Below are 11,915 nucleotides of genomic sequence, written 5' to 3' on the forward strand. Positions count from 1 at the left end.
CGGAGGTGCAGTTGGCTTTAGGTCATCCTTTCACCCATGGTGGTATTGTTGTTGCTCGTGATGACTCCCGGAGGTGCAGTTGGCTTTAGGTCATCCTTTCACCCATGGTGGTATTGTTGTTGCTCGTGATGACTCCCGGAGGTGCAGTTGGCTTTAGGTCATCCTTTCACCCATGGTGGTATTGTTGTTGCTCGTGATGACTCCCGGAGGTGCAGTTGGCTTTAGGTCATCCTTTCACCCATGGTGGTATTGTTGTTGCTCGTGATGACTCCCGGAGGTGCAGTTGGCTTTAGGTCATCCTTTCACCCATGGTGGTATTGTTGTTGCTGGTGATGACTCCCGGAGGTGCAGTTGGCTTTAGGTCATCCTTTCACCCATGGTGGTATTGTTGTTGCTCGTGATGACTCCCGGAGGTGCAGTTGGCTTTAGGTCATCCTTTCACCCATGGTGGTATTGTTGTTGCTGGTGATGACTCCCGGAGGTGCAGTTGGCTTTAGGTCATCCTTTCACCCATGGTGGTATTGTTGTTGCTCGTGATGACTCCCGGAGGTGCAGTTGGCTTTAGGTCATCCTTTCACCCATGGTGGTATTGTTGTTGCTCGTGATGACTCCCGGAGGTGCAGTTGGCTTTAGGTCATCCTTTCACCCATGGTGGTATTGTTGTTGCTCGTGATGACTCCCGGAGGTGCAGTTGGCTTTAGGTCATCCTTTCACCCATGGTGGTATTGTTGTTGCTCGTGATGACTCCCGGAGGTGCAGTTGGCTTTAGGTCATCCTTTCACCCATGGTGGTATTGTTGTTGCTCGTGATGACTCCCGGAGGTGCAGTTGGCTTTAGGTCATCCTTTCACCCATGGTGGTATTGTTGTTGCTCGTGATGACTCCCGGAGGTGCAGTTGGCTTTAGGTTCCTTTCACCCATGGTGGTATTGTTGTTGCTCGTGATGACTCCCGGAGGTGCAGTTGGCTTTAGGTCATCCTTGGATCAGAAGAAAGATTGACCTGAGCTTGTCTTTTTTTTTTTTTTTACAAATACTATTTGAACCCAGGTCTGCTTGGTTTATCCAGACAGTACCAAAGCCTGGACCTAATCCCTCACAGAGAAGAACCATATTACAATCTAATCTATCTATGATACTGTTTATTCATAGTGGGAGTTTTTCCCTGTCAGAATCTGTAATGCCACTTCGGGAATAGGAGTACAGTATTACACTCAGTATTACACTCAGCAGTACACTCAGTAGTAGTACACTCAGCAGTACACTCAGTAGTAGTACACTCAGCAGTACACTCAGTAGTAGAACACTCAGCAGTACACTCAGTAGTAGTACACTCAGTAGTAGTACACTCAGTAGTAGTTCACTCAGCAGTACACTCAGTAGTAGTTCACTCAGCAGTACACTCAGTAGTAGAACACTCAGCAGTAGTACACTCAGTAGTAGTACACTCAGTAGTAGTACACTCAGTAGTAGTACACTCAGTAGTAGTACACTCAGTAGCAGTACACTCAGTAGTAGTACACTCAGTAGTAGTACACTCAGTAGTAGTACACTCAGTAGTAGTACACTCAGTAGTAGTACACTCAGTAGTAGTTCACTCAGCAGTACACTCAGTAGTAGTTCACTCAGCAGTACACTCAGTAGTAGTACACTCAGTAGTACACTCAGCAGTACACTCAGTAGTAGTACACTCAGTAGTACACTCAGCAGTACACTCAGTAGTAGTTCACTCAGCAGTACACTCAGTAGTAGTACACTCAGTAGTACACTCAGCAGTACACTCAGTAGTAGTACACTCAGCAGTACACTCAGTAGTAGTACACTCAGTAGTAGTACACTCAGTAGTACACTCAGCATACACTCAGTAGTAGTTCACTCAGCAGTACACTCAGTAGTAGTTCACTCAGCAGTACACTCAGTAGTAGTACACTCAGCAGTACACTCAGTAGTACACTCAGTAGTAGTACACTCAGCAGTACACTCAGTAGTAGTACACTCAGCAGTACACTCAGTAGTAGTACACTCAGTAGTACACTCAGCAGTACACTCAGTAGTAGTTCACTCAGCAGTACACTCAGTAGTAGTACACTCAGCAGTACACTCAGCAGTAGTTCACTCAGCAGTACACTCAGTAGTAGTTCACTCAGCAGTACACTCAGTAGTAGTTCACTCAGCAGTACACTCAGTAGTAGTACACTCAGTAGTACACTCAGCAGTACACTCAGTAGTAGTACACTCAGTAGTAGTACACTCAGCAGTACACTCAGTAGTAGTACACTCAGTAGTACACTCAGCAGTACACTCAGTAGTAGTACACTCAGTAGTACACTCAGTAGTAGTACACTCAGCAGTACACTCAGTAGTAGTACACTCAGCAGTACACTCAGTAGTAGTAGTACACTCAGCAGTACACTCAGTAGTAGTTCACTCAGCAGTACACTCAGTAGTAGTACACTCAGCAGTACACTCAGTAGTAGTACACTCAGTAGTAGTACACTCAGCAGTACACTCAGTAGTAGTACACTCAGCAGTACACTCAGTAGTAGTACACTCAGCAGTACACTCAGTAGTACACTCAGCAGTACACTCAGTAGTAGTACACTCAGTAGTACACTCAGTAGTACACTCAGTAGTAGTAGTACACTCAGTAGTACACTCAGTAGTACACTCAGTAGTAGTAGTACACTCAGTAGTAGTAGTACACTCAGTAGTACACTCAGTAGTAGTACACTCAGTAGTACACTCAGTAGTAGTACACTCAGCAGTACACTCAGTAGTAGTACACTCAGCAGTACACAGCAGTAGTAGTACACTCAGTAGTAGTAGTACACTCAGCAGTACACTCAGTAGTAGTACACTCAGCAGTACACTCAGTAGTAGTACACTCAGTAGTAGTAGTACACTCAGTAGTAGTACACTCAGTAGTAGTAGTACACTCAGTAGTAGTAGTACACTCAGTAGTAGTACACTCAGCAGTACACTCAGTAGTAGTACACTCAGTAGTAGTAGTACACTCAGTAGTACACTCAGTAGTACACTCAGTAGTAGTACACTCAGTAGTAGTACACTCAGTGATCCATCCGTGCTATCTTTTCCTTTTTATTTGCATGGAAGGGTTCAGTCTCCCATTTCCACCCCATAGTGGTTGTTTTATTTGCATGGAAAGGTTCAGTCTCCCATTTCCACCCCATAGTGGTTGTTTTATTTGCATGGAAGGGTTCAGTCTCCCATTTCCACCCCATAGTGGTTGTTTATTTGCATGGAAAGGTTCAGTCTCCATTTCCACCCCATAGTGGTTGTTTTATTTGCATGGAAAGGTTCAGTCTCCCATTTCCACCCCATAGTGGTTGTTTTATTTGCATGGAAAGGTTCAGTCTCCCATTTCCACCCCATAGTGGTTGTTTTATTTGCATGGAAAGGTTCAGTCTCCCATTTCCACCCCATAGTGGTTGTTTTATTTGCATGGAAAGGTTCAGTCTCCCATTTCCACCCCATAGTGGTTGTTTTATTTGCATGGAAAGGTTCAGTCTCCCATTTCCACCCCATAGTGGTTGTTTTATTTGTATGGAAGGGTTCAGTCTCCCATTTCCACCCCATAGTGGTTGTTTTATTTGCATGGAAAGGTTCAGTCTCCCATTTCCACCCCATAGTGGTTGTTTATCGTTGTTGATGACGATGATGAGTGTGTAGAGACCATTGTGTGTGTTACACCATCACCTCGTCAACCTACCCAATACCTAACCTAACCTATACCTTAACCCTTCATAACTAGTTTCCTATCGATGGATTGATCTATTATTGACCCCTACCCTTCATAACTAGTCTCCTATCGATAGATTGATCTATTATTGACCCCTACCCTTCATAACTAGTCTCCTATCGATGGATTGATCTATCAGACCCCTATCTGTCTGGTAGACCCAGGGCCGGCTCCAGGCATAAGTGACATAAGTTCAGACGGGGTCTCAACTCACGGAGAGTAAGAATAGTAACACCAGGTGCAAGTTGGACATGTGGTTGTGCATCAGCAGTTTTTCTCTTATGTCAGTCACTGACAGTCACTCAATTAGCCTTGTCTGCTAACAACTGTTAGATTGGTAAGTTAGTCTAGCCAGCTTGTAGTAATCATGGTCAAATATCGACCAGGCACGCAGGGCACGTGTCCAGAGGCCCTGACTTCCAGGGCCCCCTCCTCATTGATTTTGTTAGTCACTCTCACTCAGATATCATTAACATGGCATACACTACCGGTCAAAAGTTTTAGAACACCTTCTCATTCAAGAGTTTGTCTTTATTTGTACTATTTTCAACATTGTAGAATAATAGTGAAGACATCAAAACTGTGAAATAACACATATGGAATCATGTAGTAACCAAAAAAGTATTAAACAAATCAAAATATTTTATATATTTGAGATTCTTCAAATATCCACCCTTTGCCTTGATGACAGCTTTGCACACTCTTGGCATTCTCACAACCAGCTTCACTTGGAATGCTTTTCCAACCGTCTTGAAGGAGTTCCCACATATGTTGAGCACTTGTTGGCTGCTTTTCCTTCACTCTGCAGTCAGACTCATCCCAAACCATCTCAATTTGGTTGAGGTCGTGGGATTGTGGAGGTCAGGTCATCTGATGCAGCACTTGATCACGCTCCTTGGTCAAATAGCTATTACACAGCCTGGAGGTGTGTTGGGTCATTGTCCTGTTGAAAAACAAATGATAGTCCCACTAAGCCCAAACCAGGTAGGATGGCGTATCCCTGCATAATGCTGTGGTAACCATGCTGGTTATGTGCCTTGAATTCTAAATAAATCACTGACAGTGTCACCAGCAAAGCACCCCCACACCATCACACCACCTCCTCCATGCTTTACGGTGGGAAATACACATGCGGAGATCATCCGTTCAGCCACACCTCGTCTCACAAAGACACGGCGGTTGGAACCAAAAATCTCAAATTTGGACTCCAGACCATAGGACAAATGTTGATCCGTCTAAAGTTCATTGCTCATGTTTCTTAGCCCAAGCAAGTCTCTTCTTATTATTGGTGTCCTTTAGTAGTGGTTTGATCATGAAGGCCTGATTCACACAGTTTCTGAGGCTGGTAGCTCTAATGAACTTATCCTCTGCAGCAGAGGTAACTATGAGTCTTCCTTTCCTGTGGCGGTCCTCATGAGCGCCAATGTAATCATTGCGCTTGATGGTTTTTGCGACTGCACTTGAAGAAACTTTCAAAGTTCTTGAAATGTTCTGTATCGACTGACCTTCATGTCTTAAAGTAATGATGGACTGTAGTTTCTCTTTGCTTATTTGAGCTGTTCTTGCCATAATATGGACTTGGTCTATTACCAAATAGGGTTATGTTCTGTATACTCCCCTACCTTGTCACAACACACTGATTGGCTCAAATGCATTAAGAAGGAAACAAATTCCACAAATTATCCTGTCAATTGAAATACATTCCAGGTGACTACCTCGTGGAGCTGGTTGAGAGAATGCCAAGCATGTGGAAAGCTGTCATGAAGGCAAAGGGTGACTATTTGATTTGTCTGACACTTTTTTGGTTACTAATGATTCCAAATGTGTTATTTCATGGTTTTGATGTTTTCATTATTATTCTACAATGTAGAAAATAGTAAAAATAAAGAAAAAACCTTGAAATAACTGGAAGTGTAAGTCATGGCAAAATGTGTAGAATTGAAGAAAATTCTACACACAAAATTCTCTCCGCCGTCGGGAGCGGAGGAGGGGGGAGGAACCAAAATGTTTCGCCTGCAACCAAATCTCGTTTAGGGTCTTCAAACTGCTAGAGCCATCCCTGGGTAGACCCTTACCAGAACATCCACCCTCATAACCTCCACCACAGTGTTAGAGTTACCAATAGTTACCATTATTTACCAATTGTTTTATATAATGCCAACCATGCATTTTAGGAATCTTTGTTGTAGCTTGTTCGATGGGACAGTCACAAAAATGTAAAATGAAACGATATACAAAGAATGTGTGTCATGAAGTGGGAACAAAATGTGGCATTCCTCCTGACATCTTGTTCACCGCCTGTTATTATTCAATGTAAATATCAATACTGTATGTTACAATAAAATAATACCCCCCCAACTAATGTGTTTGTGGTATGTATGTGTATCTGTCTATATACACTTAGCCAAATACATTTAAACTCAGTGCTGTCTGGTTGAATGCATTCGGTCCTCCACCAGCCTGTGCCTTATCCTCCCTCCATTAGGCCGTCTGATTGGCCACTAGCTCTCCCAGCCACAGTAATTACCAGGAAGCACATTACACCAGGGGGCAGAGATTGCAGGAAGTGGGTCATGTCACCTAAGAACGATAGACAGGCAGGCTGGGTAATCAGAGGAGGGGAGACAGGCTGTGGATGAGGATGTTAGACAGGCAGGCTGTGTCGTCAGCGGAGGAGAGACGGGCACATCTACCAATCATCCTGAAATAGCTTGTCACCCCGGGGCATGCCAGCGTATCCTCCAACACACTGCTAGTACTGTAGCCTTGCTGGTAGCCCTGCTGGTACTGTAGCCTTGCTGGTAGCCCTGCTGGTACTGTAGACTTGCTGGTAGCCCTGCTGGTACTGTAGCCTTGCTGGTAGCCCTGCCGGTACTGTAGCCTTGCTGGTAGCCCTGCTGGTACTGTAGCCTTGCTGGTAGCCCTGCTGGTACTGTAGCCTTGCTGGTAGCCCTGCTGGTACTGTAGCCTTGCTGGTAGCCCTGCTGGTACTGTAGCCTTGCTGGTAGCCCTGCTGGTACTGTAGCCTTGTTGGTAGCCCTGCTGGTACTGTAGCCTTGCTGGTAGCCCTGCTGGTACTGTAGCCCTGCTGGTAGCCCTGCTGGTACTGTAGCCTTGCTGGTAGCCCTGCTGGTACTGTAGCCTTGCTGGTAGCCCTGCTGGTACTGTAGCCTTGCTGGTAGCCCTGCTGGTACTGTAGCCTTGCTAGTAGCCCTGCTGGTACTGTAGCCTTGCTGGTAGCCCTGCTGGTACTGTAGCCTTGCTGGTAGCCCTGCTGGTACTGTAGCCTTGCTGGTAGCCCTGCTGGTACTGTAGCCTTGCTGGTAAACCTGCTGGTACTGTAGCCTTGCTGGTAGCCCTGCTGGTACTGTAGCCTTGCTGGTAGCCCTGCTGGTACTGTAGCCTTGCTGGTAGCCCTGCCGGTACTGTAGCCTTGCTGGTAGCCCTGCCGGTGCTGGCCTTGCTGGTAGCCCTGCTGGTAGCCCTGCTGGTACTGTAGCCTTGCTGGTAGCCCTGCTGGTACTGTAGCCTTGCTGGTAGCCCTGCTGGTACTGTAGCCTTGCTGGTAGCCCTGCTGGTACTGTAGCCCTGCTGGTAGCCCTGCTGGTACTGTAGCCTTGCTGGTAGCCCTGCTGGTACTGTAGCCTTGCTGGTAGCCCTGCTGGTACTGTAGCCTTGCTGGTGCTGTAGCCTGCTGCTGGTAGCCCTGCTGGTACTGTAGCCTTGCTGGTAGCCCTGCTGGTACTGTAGCCTTGCTGGTAGCCCTGCTGGTACTGTAGCCCTGCTGGTAGCCCTGTTGCCTTGCTGGTAGCCCTGCTGGTACTGTAGCCTTGCTGGTAGCCCTGCCGGTACTGTAGCCTTGCTGGTAGCCCTGCCGGTACTGTAGCCTTGCTGGTAGCCCTGCCGGTACTGTAGCCTTGCTGGTAGCCTTGCTGGTACTGTAGCCCTGCTGGTACGGTAGCCTTGCTGGTACTGTAGCCCTGCTGGTACCATAGCCTTGCTGGTACTGTAGCCTTGCTGGTAGCCCTGCTGGTACTGTAGCTTTGCTGGTAGCCCTGCTGGTACTGTAGCCTTGCTGGTAGCCCTGCTGGTACTGTAGCCTTGCTGGTACTGTAGCCCTGCTGGTAGCCCTGCTGATACTGTAGCCTTGCTGGTAGCCCTGCTGGTACTGTAGCCCTGCTGGTACTGTAGCCTTGCTGGTAGCCCTGCTGGTACTGTAGCCTTGCTGGTAGCCCTGCTGGTACTGTAGCCTTGCTGGTAGCCCTGCCGGTACTGTAGCCTTGCTGGTAGCCCTGCTGGTACTGTAGCCTTGCTGGTAGCCCTGCCGGTACTGTAGCCTTGCTGGTAGCCCTGCCGGTACTGTAGCCCTGCTGGTACCGTAGCCTTGCTGGTACTGTAGCCTTGCTGGTGGCCCTGCTGGTACTGTAGCCTTGCTGGTAGCCCTGCTGGTACTGTAGCCTTGCTGGTACTGTAGCCCTGCTGGTAGCCCTGCTGGTACTGTAGCCTTACTGGTAGCCCTGCTGGTACTGTAGCCCTGCTGGTGCTGTTGCCCTGCTGGTAGCCCTGCTGGTACTGTAGCCTTGCTGGTAGCCCTGCTGGTACTGTAGCCTTGCTGGTACTGTAGCCCTGCTGGTACTGTAGCCCTGCTGGTAGCCCTGCTGGTACTGTAGCCTTGCTGGTAGCCCTGCTGGTACTGTAGGCCTGCTGGTACTGTAGCCCTGCTGGTACTGTAGCCTTGCTGGTACTGTAGCCCCTGCTGTAGCCCTGCTGGTACTGTAGCCCTGCTGGTACTGTAGCCTTGCTGGTACTGTAGCCTTGCTGGTAGCCCTGCTGGTACTGTAGCCTTGCTGGTAGCCCTGCTGGTACTGTAGCCCTGCTGGTAGCCCTGCTGGTACTGTAGCCCTGCTGGTAGCCCTGCTGGTACTGTAGCCTTGCTGGTAGCCCTGCTGGTACTGTAGCCCTGCTGGTACTGTAGCCTTGCTGGTAGCCCTGCTGGTACTGTAGCCCTGCTGGTAGCCCTGCTGGTACTGTAGCCCTGCTGGTACTGTAGCCCTGCTGGTACTGTAGCCCTGCTGGTACTGTAGCCCTGCTGGTACTGTAGCCTTGCTGGTACTGTAGCCCTGCTGGTACTGTAGCCCTGCTGGCTGGTACTGTAGCCTTGCTGGTAGCCCTGCTGGTACTGTAGCCTTGCTGGTAGCCCTGCTGGTACTGTAGCCCTGCTGGTACTGTAGCCTTGCTGGTAGCCCTGCTGGTACTGTAGCCTTGCTGGTAGCCCTGCTGGTACTGTAGCCCTGCTGGTAGCCCTGCTGGTACTGTAGCCTTGCTGGTAGCCCTGCTGGTACTGTAGCCTTGCTGGTACTGTCAGCCCTGCTGGTAGCCCTGCTGGTACTGTAGCCTTGCTGGTAGCCCTGCTGTTACTGTAGCCTTGCTGGTAGTCCTGCTGGTACTGTAGCCCTGCTGGTACTGCAGCCCTGCTGGTACTGTAGCCCTGCTGGTACTCTAGCCTTGCTGGTAGCCCTGCTGGTACTGTAGCCCTGCTGGTACTGTAGCCTTGCTGGTAGCCCTGCTGGTACTGTAGCCCTGCTGGTACTGTAGCCTTGCTGGTAGCCCTGCTGGTACTGTAGCCCTGCTGGTAGCCCTGCTGATACTGTAGCCTTGCTGGTAGCCCTGCTGGTACTGTAGCCCTGCTGGTACTGTAGCCTTGCTGGTAGCCCTGCCGGTACTGTAGCCTTGCTGGTAGCCCTGCTGGTACTGTAGCCTTGCTGGTAGCCCTGCCGGTACTGTAGCCTTGCTGGTAGCCCTGCCGGTACTGTAGCCTTGCTGGTAGCCCTGCTGGTACTGTAGCCCTGCTGGTACCGTAGCCTTGCTGGTACTGTAGCCTTGCTGGTAGCCCTGCTGGTACTGTAGCTTTGCTGGTGGCCCTGCTGGTACTGTAGCCTTGCTGGTAGCCCTGCTGGTACTGTAGCCTTGCTGGTACTGTAGCCCTGCTGGTAGCCCTGCTGGTACTGTAGCCTTGCTGGTAGCCCTGCTGGTACTGTAGCCCTGCTGGTACTGTTGCCCTGCTGGTAGCCCTGCTGGTACTGTAGCCTTGCTGGTAGCCCTGCTGGTACTGTAGCCTTGCTGGTACTGTAGCCCTGCTGGTACTGTAGCCCTGCTGGTAGCCCTGCTGGTACTGTAGCCTTGCTGGTAGCCCTGCTGGTACTGTAGCCCTGCTGGTACTGTAGCCCTGCTGGTACTGTAGCCTTGCTGGTACTGTAGCCTTGCTGGTACTGTAGCCCTGCTGGTACTGTAGCCCTGCTGGTACTGTAGCCTTGCTGGTACTGTAGCCTTGCTGATAGCCCTGCTAGTACTGTAGCCTTGCTGGTAGCCCTGCTGGTACTGTAGCCCTGCTGGTAGCCCTGCTGGTACTGTAGCCCTGCTGGTAGCCCTGCTGGTACTCTAGCCTTGCTGGTAGCCCTGCTGGTACTGTAGCCCTGCTGGTACTGTAGCCTTGCTGGTAGCCCTGCTGGTACTGTAGCCTTGCTGGTATCCCTGCTGGTACTGTAGCCTTGCTGGTACTGTAGCCCTGCTGGTAGCCCTGCTGGTACTGTAGCCTTGCTGGTAGCCCTGCTGGTACTGTAGCCCTGCTGGTACTGTAGCCTTGCTGGTACTGTAGCCTTGCTGGTACTGTAGCCTTGCTGGTACTGTAGCCCTGCTGGTACTGTAGCCCTGCTGGCTGGTACTGTAGCCTTGCTGGTAGCCCTGCTGGTACTGTAGCCTTGCTGGTAGCCCTGCTGGTACTGTAGCCCTGCTGGTAGCCCTGCTGGTACTGTAGCCTTGCTGGTAGCCCTGCTGGTACTGTAGCCTTGCTGGTACTGTAGCCCTGCTGGTAGCCCTGCTGGTACTGTAGCCTTGCTGGTAGCCCTGCTGTTACTGTAGCCTTGCTGGTAGCCCTGCTGGTACTGTAGCCCTGCTGGTACTGTAGCCCTGCTGGTAGCCCTGCTGGTACTCTAGCCTTGCTGGTAGCCCTGCTGGTACTGTCAGCCCTGCTGGTACTGTAGCCTTGCTGGTAGCCCTGCTGGTACTGTAGCCCTGCTGGTACTGTAGCCTTGCTGGTAGCCCTGCTGGTACTGTAGCCCTGCTGGTAGCCCTGCTGTTACTGTAGCCTTGCTGGTAGCCCTGCTGGTACTGTAGCCTTGCTGGTACTGTAGCCCTGCTGGTAGCCCTGCTGGTACTGTACCCTTGCTGGTAGCCCTGCTGGTACTGTAGCCCTGCTGGTAGCCCTGCTGGTACTGTAGCCTTGCTGGTACTGTAGCCTTGCTGGTAGCCCTGCTGGTACTGTAGCCTTGCGGGTAGCCCTGCTGGTACTGTGGCCTTGCGGGGGTAGCCCTGCTGGTACTGTAGCCTTGCGGGTAGCCCTGCTGGTACTGTAGCCCTGCTGGTAGCCCTGCTGGTACGGTAGCCCTGCTGGTACTGTAGCCCTGCTGGTAGCCCTGCTGGTACTGTAGCCCTGCTGGTAGCCCTGCTGGTACTGTAGCCCTGCTGGTAGCCCTGCTGTTAGCCCTGCTGGTAGCCCTGCTGGTACTGTAGCCTTGCTGGTAGCCCTGCTGGTACTGTAGCCTTGCTGGTAGCCCTGCTGGTACTGTAGCCTTGCTGGTAGCCCTGCTGGTAGCCCTGCTGGTAGCCCTGCAGGTAGCCCTGCTTGTACTGTAGCCCTGCTGATAGCCCTGCTTGTACTGTAGCCCTGCTGGTAGCCCTGCTGGTAAAAGCCCTGCTGGTAGCCCTGCTGGTACTGTAGCCCTGCTGGTAGCCCTGCTGGTACTGTAGCCCTGCTGGTAGCCCTGCTGGTACTGTAGCCCTGCTGGTAGCCCTGCTGGTACTGTAGCCCTGCTGGTAGCCCTGCTGGTATCCCTGCTGGTAGCCCTGCTGGTACTGTAGCCCTGCTGGTAGCCCTGCTGGTACTGTAGCCCTGCTGGTACTGTAGCCCTGCTGGTAGCCCTGCTGGTACTGTAGCCCTGCTGGTAGCCATGCTGGTACTGTAGCCCTGCTGGTAGCCCTGCTGGTACTGTAGCCCTGCTGGTGGTACACGTCTCAATTCAAAAGGATTTATTGGCATGGGAAACATATGTTGACATTGCCAAAGTGAAATAAACAATACAAATTAACAGTAAACATTTAA

This window comes from Oncorhynchus tshawytscha, linkage group LG13 (genome assembly GCF_018296145.1).
Source record: "Oncorhynchus tshawytscha isolate Ot180627B linkage group LG13, Otsh_v2.0, whole genome shotgun sequence".
In the NCBI taxonomy this organism is placed as follows: Eukaryota; Metazoa; Chordata; class Actinopteri; order Salmoniformes; family Salmonidae; genus Oncorhynchus; species Oncorhynchus tshawytscha.